Raw genomic sequence first — 10,043 nt, 5'->3', positions numbered from 1 at the left:
ATTTCAAAGCAAAGTATTGATTTGCACAATATTTATTAGCATTTCTGTACCATATATGAGACACTCTGGTAAGTAGGTACTATGGTAATGGAGATGTCTGTAAATTATCACTTTTCCTCAATGCACAGACTAGTAAGTAAAATAGATTACTGAATACTTACTATATACAATAGAAAGTAATAGATAAAAAATGTGTGAAAAATACTATGGAAGGGGGTAACATTACTTTTTAAAGGTGAGAATAAACCATTCTATGGCTGCTATCACAAACCTCTACAAATTTGGTTGCTTTTAAAACAACAGAAATTTATTCCCTTATGATTGTGGAGGCCAGAAGTCCAATGTCAAGACTATGGCTGGGCCGCACTCTTTCTGAAGGCCCTAAGGAAGAATCCTTTCTTGCCTCTTCCAACTTTTGGTGGTTTCAGGCGTTCCTTGGCTTGTGGCAGCATACAGCTAATCTCTGCCTTCGTCCTCACGTGGCCTTCTCTATAGCTACCTCCTCCTCTTCTGTCTCCAAGGACATTGCCATTGGATATAGTGTCCATTTAGGATAATCTCATATTAAGATTCTTAACTTAAATACATGAGCAAAGACTCACATTCATTGATTTCATGGGATGGGACATGAATTTTTGTTTTTTGGCCATTATTTAACTGGCTAGTCAGAAATTGGTGTGAGGGATTCTTGGGGGGATAATGTGAACAGATTTATAGGAAAAAAAAAAAAAAAGAAAGAAAGAAAGTAGCGTGCTTTAAAGTGAAAACTGACCAGTGTAGAAAAATAATATGATGTATAAGTATGTGGAAAATCAACTGAGACCAAAAAAGACTGAATAGAAGACCAGGAATGTTGGAAGTTATCTGGTAGTCAATGAAGAAGTATTGAGTTACATTTAGGAGAGAGATCACATGCTTAGAGTTTCATTTTTAAAACTATTATGTATGAGGAGAAAAGGTTAATGAGAGGAAAGAATGAAGACTGAATGTTCTAGCCAGTCAGTCATAAGAAAGAAGGAAATCCTGCCATTTGCAAGAACATGAAAGGAACTTGAAGGTCTTACGCTGAGTGAGACAAATAGTGCATGCTCTCTCTTATATGTGGAATCTAAGAAAGCCAAACTCGTGGAAACAGAGTAGAGTTGTGGATATCAGGGGCTGGGCAGTGGGGCAATTCGAGAGATGTTGATTGAAGGATTCAAACTTGCAGTTACAAGGTGAATGAGTTCTAGAGATCTAATGCACAGCATAATGATTATAGTCAACAATACTGTATTATATATTTCAAAGATGTTAAGAGACTAAATCTTAAATATTCTCACCACAAAAGGAAATGATAATTATATGACCTGATAGAGGAATTAGCTAACGCTAGGTGATAATCATATAGCAATATATAAATGTATCAAATTAACATGCTCTACACTTTAATCTTACACGATGTTATATGTCAATTATATCTCAATTAAAAAAAAAAAAAAACAGAAAGTTAAGCTGGTAGGAGGAATATTGGAGCTGACCTTTTCCTGGCCATGATATTTCAGCCTGTGGATGACTTTCACCAATGAGAGTTGAGAGGAAGAAGGGACTTCTTGCCTTCTGTGGCATGAACACTTTCCCCTTCACAGGTCTTTTTCTTCACCACCTCTCTAAACCCTCTGGGCAGCACCCACAGGTACCTCTGCTTTCTTTAACACCACTACAGAGTATAAATGCAATGATAGCTACATATATCCTTTTAAATTTTTCAGTAGCCACATAAAAAGTAAAATGGAACAAAATAATTTTAATAGTATTTTAAACCAATATAACTAAAATAGCATTTCAACGTTAATCAATATTAAAAATTATGAATAAGATCTTGCTACAGATTGAATTTTGTGTCTTCCCAAAATTTATATACTGAAACCTCTATAAGGATAATTGGAAGTAGAACCTTTGGGAGCTGATTACGTCATGAGGATGAAGCACTCATGAATAGGATGCGAGTCTTCATAAGAGAGACCCTAAAAATCTCCCTCACCCCTGCTGCCATATGAGGACAGAGTAAGAAGACAGCCAGTCTATGAACAGGATGCAGGCTCTCACCAGGCACTCTATCAGTGCCTTATCTTTTACTTCCCAGCCTCCAGAATTGTGAGAAATAAATTTCTATTGTTTAAAAGCCACCTAAATCTATGGTATTCTGTTATAATAGCCCAACAGACTAAGACAGATCTTTTACTTTTTTTCCCAAGGCTTTGAATTTGGTGTGTATTTCATACTTACACCACAGCTCAATTCAGATGAGCCACATTTCAAGTGCAAAGTGGATATACGGGGTTAATGGCTATCTATTGATCATCAAGGCTCTGTAAAATGTCCTTGTCTTTGTGTTTGTCTCAATAAGATAATTTGAAATCTGGCAGTCACATCTCATAGAATTAAAGGAGGGTATAGAGAAACAAATAACAATGTGTTTCTATGCATGCCAGTATTTCTTTCCTCTATATATTTCCTTCTCTTGCTCTTTCCTTTCTCATTTTAAGCAGAAAATTACATCCATCTCACTTGGGGACTGGTCTTCCTTATTTTTTTTTTTTTTAAAGATTTTTATTTATTTATTTGAGAGAGAGAATGAGAGACAGAGAGCATGAGAGGGAGGAAGGCCAGAGAGAGAAGCAGACTCCCTGCTGAGCAGGGAGCCCGATGCGGGACTCGATCCCGGGACTCCAGGATCATGACCTGAGCCGAAGGCAGTCGCCCAACCAACTGAGCCACCCAGGCGCCCCGGTCTTCCTTATTTGTATGTTTGCACCCCTCCCTCTGATATTTTCCATATTACCCCATGCCCCGCCCACTAAAGACAACTTGTTTGAGCATGCCTACTTAATGTTGCATTACAACAATAATTACGATTTATTTTGTTCACATCATGATCCTAAAATGCTGAAGAGTTGGCATTAACATTTACCTTCTCCAGATACTCCCAGAGGCAACTGTACTTTGCAATTTGATGTGAAGTGCAGGTGTTAGAAATACGTGGACCTGAAAACAGAGCTGCTGGGTACCACTGTTACTTTGTATCCTTCTGGCTTGAAATGTGATGCTTTCATGGAACCGACTATACATACTAGCCTGATAGATCTCCCTGTAGGCACATTTAATGGATGAAAAGACTAAGGCAAAGAGGAAAGATTAATTAGCTTGTCTGAGGTCCCTTAATAAGACAGTGGCAGAGACAATAGCAGAGATATGTACCCAGAAACATGAATTTGTAGGAATTTACACAAAATACTTGGCAACTTAATTTTCCTTAATGAGAACCATAACTACAGTGTAAAGAACAGTAACTTCTGGATGCCAGCCACTCTAAATGAATTTAAACTCAGTCATGAGTGTCATGTAAATGCTTTTGTATTAATTTCATATTTGCTGTCAATCTTTCTCCCATGAAAACTGATCTGTATCTTTAACTTGAGCTATCTAGGGGCAGTTATTTGTTATGCAATCTAATGAAAACAGGTGTTTGTTGCTGAGCTCCCCAAAAGGACCTTGCATTTCTATTTTATATGAAAATATTTATCTTCAAATTCTTATAAGAAATTACATCAAAGAGTTCATGAAAATCTACACATTAGCAACCAGTTACATACAGATCTTTTCCGTTGCATATTTGAAGCCAGAAAGATGGAAGTTTGATCATGCAAATTTGATGATAGAGCAGATGATGTATATTATAAATAAGTATTGCATAAGAAGAACATGTAAATACTAGTTACCAAGTTATAAAACTAAACTCCTATAAAATACTAAAATCCTAAGTTTGAAGTGTGAGGGATGGAAGAAAGTAAACTGAGCTGGTGTTGATGGTGACACAGTACCTGCAAATATAAGTTGTCTCAGCACAGTCTTGGTTTATGGATTTATTTATATTCCAAGATGGGCTTAGTGTTCTCAGCTTGACTAAATTTTACGCAGATTTCTTCCTGATTATAGGCCTCAACCTCTCTTTCCTGAGAACATTTACTTTAGAAACCTTGCAATTATAAATTCTTTCTCTGCCTCTTTGAGATGTAAATATTCATGTATATATAATGTTTTTATATAATATAATATATACAGTTTTAAAAATAGATGGTTTTGTCACCAGTTAGACCCCAAAACCTGACCTCTACTGCCCACCTGCTTATACTCACTGACCCTTGTCCCACATTTTTCCTTAAGCTCTTCTTCCCAGTTTATCTCTTAATTCAGACAAATGGAAACCAAAACCACCCTCAAGTGACAGCAACTGCCCTAACAAGACCTCCCACCAGCCCAGACCACCCAAACCAGTTTGATTGTAACCCCAAACTCACGCCTGCGCAGATGGACTATGACGTGACCTCTAGAATAGCTGACAACTACCTTTACCTCATTATAATATTAAAATTTCTGCCCAAGGAGGAGCACAAGCCTCATCTACATAACATGCAATGTATGTCTAGGCATGTTTCCTTAAGGCATGTGCGCAGCCTTACGTGCCCCCCACCCCCGTCTCTGCATAGAGGACAAGGCTTCCCTATCTAAATATCCATCCTAACCTTAAATAAAAGGGACCCATTTACCCCTGCCTGGGGAGTCCTGGCTTTGAAAGTTATTCCCCATGATCTCCTTATTTGCTGCAAATAAAGTTTACTTTGTGTGACAACTTCACCTTGTGTATGTGTGACTCACTAAGGAGTGCACTCACATTGGTTTGGTTACAATTTTAGGTATATATAATTTTAGATATGTACATAGTTTTAGGTATATATATATAATTTTAGGTATTACAGAGTTTTAGATATATGTATTTTAGGAATGCATTCAAAAGCAACAATCACAGATTTATGAATAAGGATATTAAAAACAGTATTATTTATTTTGGAAGAAGATTTTATTTATTTATTTGACAGAGAGAGTAGCAGAGGGAGAGGGAGAAGCAGACCCCCACTGAGCCGGGTCCCGATGCCAGATTCTATCCCAGGACCCCAGGATCATGACTTGAGCCGAAGGCAGACGCTTAACCAACTGAATCACACAGGCTCCCGAAAAATAATATTATTTAGAATACTAAAACAATTACAGCAATTAAAAGTTTCAATAATAAGGAATCATAATATGGAATACTATAGAAACCTTAAATTCATGATTTAAGACTTTTTTTTTTTAAAGATTTTATTTATTTATTTGAGAGAGAGAATGAGAGAGAGCACATGAGAGGGGGGAGGGTCAGAGGGAGAAGCAGACCCCCCGCAGAGCAGGGAGCCCGATGCGGGACTCGATCCCGGGACTCCAGGATCATGACCTGAGCCGAAGGCAGTTGCTCAACCAACTGAGCCACCCAGGCGCCCGATACTGACTGTTTTTAACATGCAAATGCTCATGTTGTATTTGCAGTTTAAAGACAACAGTACAGGCGAGTCTGGGTGGTTCAGTCATTTAGGCGGCTGTCTCGGGCTCAGGTCATGGTCAGTCCTGGGATCGAGCCCCGAGTAGGGCTCCCTGCCCCTCATAGTGCTCTCCAACCTGCGGGGAGACTGCTTCTCCTTCTCCCTCTGCCTGCCACTCCCCCTGCTTGTGCTTGCTCTGTCAAATAAATAAATAAAATCTTTTAAAAAGTTTTTTTGAAAAGTCTGTAGTACATATATCATTACCCCATTTTTAATTTGAATGCATTTACATAGAATATAATTTTGAATAAATTTGTATATAATAAAATCCAAACTTTAAAATAGTAGTTGCTGGGTTTGAGCAACTTTAATTTTCTTCTTTAAAAATACTATATCACTTAACTTCTCTGCAATTAACAAATATGGTAGAAATCAAAATTTATTACGATATTTTCCTTAAATTAAAAAAAATATTCAAACTTCCTTGTGTGAATTTATGATTTTTTATAAGCTCAGGTCAAATTTCACTGAATAGATGGTGGTAGGGAAAATTGACTTGTGCTTGTTCCATTATTCACACAGCTGTCTTAATTACTAGTAAATTTGAAACAGTGAAGGTTTTTGGTTTTTTTTCCGTCATGCCCTTCAGCTATTTTTTAACTTCTTTATCTTTTATGCCTTACGATCAGCTGAAATTAAAAGGAAGTGTTTTAATTTAATACAAAAGTTAATTGTTCAGCACATTCTGTCAGTGAGTCTGGTCTTAGGTCTGCAGGTACTTTGCCTTAAGCAATACAATTGCGGTTACTCAAAATACATACCGTTCAGAGGATGTATGTCTTTTAAGACCCACTTTGTACAGGCTGGCCACAGAGTTCCCTTCTGTTACCAGTATGTAATGATCCCTTCATTGAGCTAGGTATTATTTTTAGCAGAGTTAGTCTTCTAGAGCTTGTAGCAAAGAAGATAGAAAAAAATGACAAAACACTAACCTTCCATTTTGTGACGTGTGTTACTCTCAGGCACTATATTATGTAGACTACACCACCTGGAAAACACAGGAAGAAATGGGGAGAGGGTAAATTATTTTCCTTGTATATATTGTGGGAATGTAATTTCTTAAGGGGGTGGGTGGTGAGGGAAAAAGATACTGTGTCAATAGTATTGTATCCAGTATGCAGAATAATAGCGGCCATCCTGTCAGAGTTAAGTATCAAAGCTCAGGGAACTGATCAAGTAAAATAAAAATCAATTTGAGACATTTTTCTTCTCATTTATCTGGGCCAAACTAAATTTCTTTCATAGATTCAGATTAGCTCTGATTAATATTTCTGATTTTTATGTTCTTCTGATCTCAAAATTTCTTTGGTGCGGTCTACCAATCCTGAAGATTTTTTAAAATTTTTGAATGCAAAATTTAATTTTAACAGAGGATATGTCCATACTAGATTACTAATCTTTTCTTTTATACCTGTGTTCTAAAAGTTCTTCTTATAAATATTTATTTATTTATTTATTTGAAAGAGAGAGAGAATGAGAGCACCTGCATGAGTGGGGGGAGGGAGAGGAGCAGAGGGAGAGAATCTCAAGCAGACTCCTCTCACCCCTGAGCTTGAAGCCTGACACAGAAAGGCATGCTCATTGGTCTGCCCATTCTTGGAGATACCTGCTTCAAATGCATCAACACCAGCAGCCACGATCAGGACAGCATAGTTAGCCTGAGATGTGCCTGCAATCATGTTGCATGCCCACGACCCATGAGATCGTGACCTGAGCTAAAATCAACAGTTGGACTCCGGCCACCGACTGAGCCACTCAGGCACCCCTAAAATCTCTTCTTATAATTTCTTCTAGTCATCAATATTTATGAAAGATATTAAACATAAAGTGACATAAGTAATAAATAAGCTTTCCTTTTTTAGGGAAAGAAAAAATTGTTTCAAATTTCCTAAATGTGAACAGAATATAATTATACTATTTATGCATCTTTCATAGGAATCTCTTTATTTAAATTTTCTAAAATAATAAAATGAGCTTTTTCACAACAGGTTTGCTGCCAAAATACAGGTGTCATGAGAACCACCACTAAAACTAAACCAAAATGGGAAAGGAAAAGACCCATATCAACATTTTGATCATTGACACATAGATTCAGGCAAGTCTACCGCTACTGGTCATCTGATCTACACATGAGGTGGGATCAACAAAGGAACTGTCAAAAAATTTGAGAAGTAGGCTGCTGAGATGGGAAAGAGCTCCTTCAAGGATGCCGGGGTCTTGGGTAAACTGAAAGATGAACGTGAACATGGTATCACCATTGATATCTCCCTGTGGAAATTCACATTGATGTTTCAAAGCTACTGAGAATGAAAGTAAGTATTATGTGAAAGACCAGTTAAGTATTATGTGACCATCATGGATGCCCCAGGACACAGAGACTTCATTAAAACATGATTGCAGGCACATCTCAGGCTGACTATGCTGTCCTGATTGTGGCTGCTGGTGTTGATGCATTCGAAGCAGGTGTCTCCAAGAATGGGCAGACCCATGAGCATGCCCTTCTGGCTTACACACTGGGTGTGAAACAACTAATTTTTGGTGTTAACAAATGGATTCCACTGGGCCACCCTACAGCCGGAAGAGACACAAGGAAATCGTTAAGGAAGTCAGCACCTACATTTAGAAATTTGGCTACAACTCCAACACCGTAGCATTTGTGCCAGTTTCTGATTGGAATGATGACAACAGGCTGGAGCCAAGGGCAAACATGCATTGGTTCAAGGTGACTACTTACAAAGATGACAGTGCTAGTGAAACCACACTGCTTGAAGCTCTGGATTGCATTCTGCCACCAATTTATCCAACTGACAAGCCCTTGTGTCTGCCCCTCCAGGATGTCTGCAAAATTGGTGGTACTGGTACTGTCCCTGTGGGCCCAGTGAAGACTGGTGTTCTCAGACGCAGCATGGTGGTCACTTTTGTTTCAGTCTATGCTACAACTGAAGTAAAATCTGCTGAGATGCACCATGAAACTTTGAGTGAGTTTCTTCCTGGAGACAATGTGGGCTTCAATGTCAAGAACATATCTGTCAAAGATGTTTGTCGTGGCAATGTGGCTGGTGACAGCAAAAATGACCCAACAATGGAAGCATCTGGCTTGATGGCTCAGGTGATTATCCTGAACCATCCAAATCAGTGCTGGATTGTCACACAGCTCACATTGCTTGCAACTTTGCAGAGCTGAAGAAGATTGATTGTCATTCTGAGAAAAAGCTGGAAGATGGCCCTAAGTCCTTAAAATCTCGTGATGCTGCCATGGTTGATACGGTTCCTGGCAAGCCTGTGTGTTGAGAACGTCTCTCCTCTGGGCCATTTGGCTGTTCATGACATGAGACAGATGGTTGCTGTGAGTGTCATCAGAGCAATAGACAAAAAAGCAGTTGGAGCTGTCAAGGTAGCCAGATCTGCCCAGAAAGCTCAGAAGTTTAAATAAATATTGTCTCCAATTTCTGCCACCCCAGTCTTAATCAGTGGTGGAAGAGTGGTCTCAGGACTGTTTGTGTCAATTGGCCATTTGAACTTAAGAGTTAAAAGACGGGTTAATGATAACCATGTATGGTAAAACCTCAGAAGAAAAGGAGGAGGTTTTGTGGACCATTTGTTTTTGTGAGTGTGTGTGGCAGTTTTAAGTTACTTAGTTTTTTAAATCAGTACTTTTTAATGGAAACAACTTGACCAAAAATCTGTTACAGAAATGCTGCAAGTTTGAAGTACACAGGCTGTGTGACCTTCATGATGAATGGAGCAGGTCGGCTGAATTATGGTCCAGTGAGTGATACAAAGCAGCATGGCAGTATCCCAAGATATGAGAGGAAGTAAACTGTAATTTTGTCCAAGGATGGCTGGAGAGGGATAGAAGACAAAGACCAGAGACATGATCATGAAGGTCCTCATAAACCATGTGAAGAAAGAGTTTGGGGGCGCCTGGGTGGCTCCGTCATTAAGTGTCTGCCTTCGGCTCGGGTCATGATCCCAGGGTCCTGGAATCAAGCCCTGCATCGGGCTCCCTGCTCGGCGGGAAGCCTGCTTCTCCCTCCCCCACCCCCCCTGCTTGTGTTCCCTCTCTCGCTGTGTCTCTCTCTGTCAAATAAATAAATAAAATCTTAAAAAAAAAAAAGAGTTTGCACTTTTTTTGACAACAATAGGAGCTAATGAGGAGCAGGTGAAGGATGGGCTAAGATTTACATTTTAGGAAGACCACTTTAATGAGATTAGGATGAGAAAGATATAGAGAAGACTATTGAAGGAAAATAGGTAAGGAATGAAAGAGCTTCTGATTCAGGGGCATAGCAGGGGAGGTGAGAGAGGAGGACAGCAAACTTGAGAAATATTTACATGACAAAATTAATAAATTTGGTGATTGATTAGCTTGGAGTGAGAGGGAAGAAAGAAATTCTGTCTTAAATAATTGAGTGATATGTTTACTAAGAGAGCGATCAAGGGAATGGCAATTCTGGGGAGCAAGATTGGATCGGAAACAGTGGGGAATTTACATTTGGAACTTTCATTCTCAGTAACTTTGAAACATCAATGTGAGGATGTCTACTGGAGAACTGGGTGAATGGTTCTGGCTTTGGAGTTTAAAAA

The 10,043-nt window shown here is 38.8% G+C and overlaps 1 pseudogene; it reads left to right on the top strand.

The window, feature by feature from the left end:
- Positions 1–7,846: 7,846 nt before the first annotated feature.
- On the top strand, positions 7,847–8,889 carry LOC123860491 (elongation factor 1-alpha 1-like; annotated as a pseudogene).
- The last annotated feature ends 1,154 nt before the right edge of the window (positions 8,890–10,043 follow it).

The sequence above is a fragment of the Mirounga angustirostris genome, unplaced genomic scaffold, assembly GCF_029215605.1.
Source record: "Mirounga angustirostris isolate CCGP_5_RB_7025 unplaced genomic scaffold, mMirAng1.0.hap1 SCAF_4, whole genome shotgun sequence".
Lineage (NCBI taxonomy): Eukaryota > Metazoa > Chordata > Mammalia > Carnivora > Phocidae > Mirounga > Mirounga angustirostris.
The sequence above is the reverse complement of the archived record's forward strand: the minus strand, read 5'-3'. Positions and strand labels throughout refer to the sequence as shown.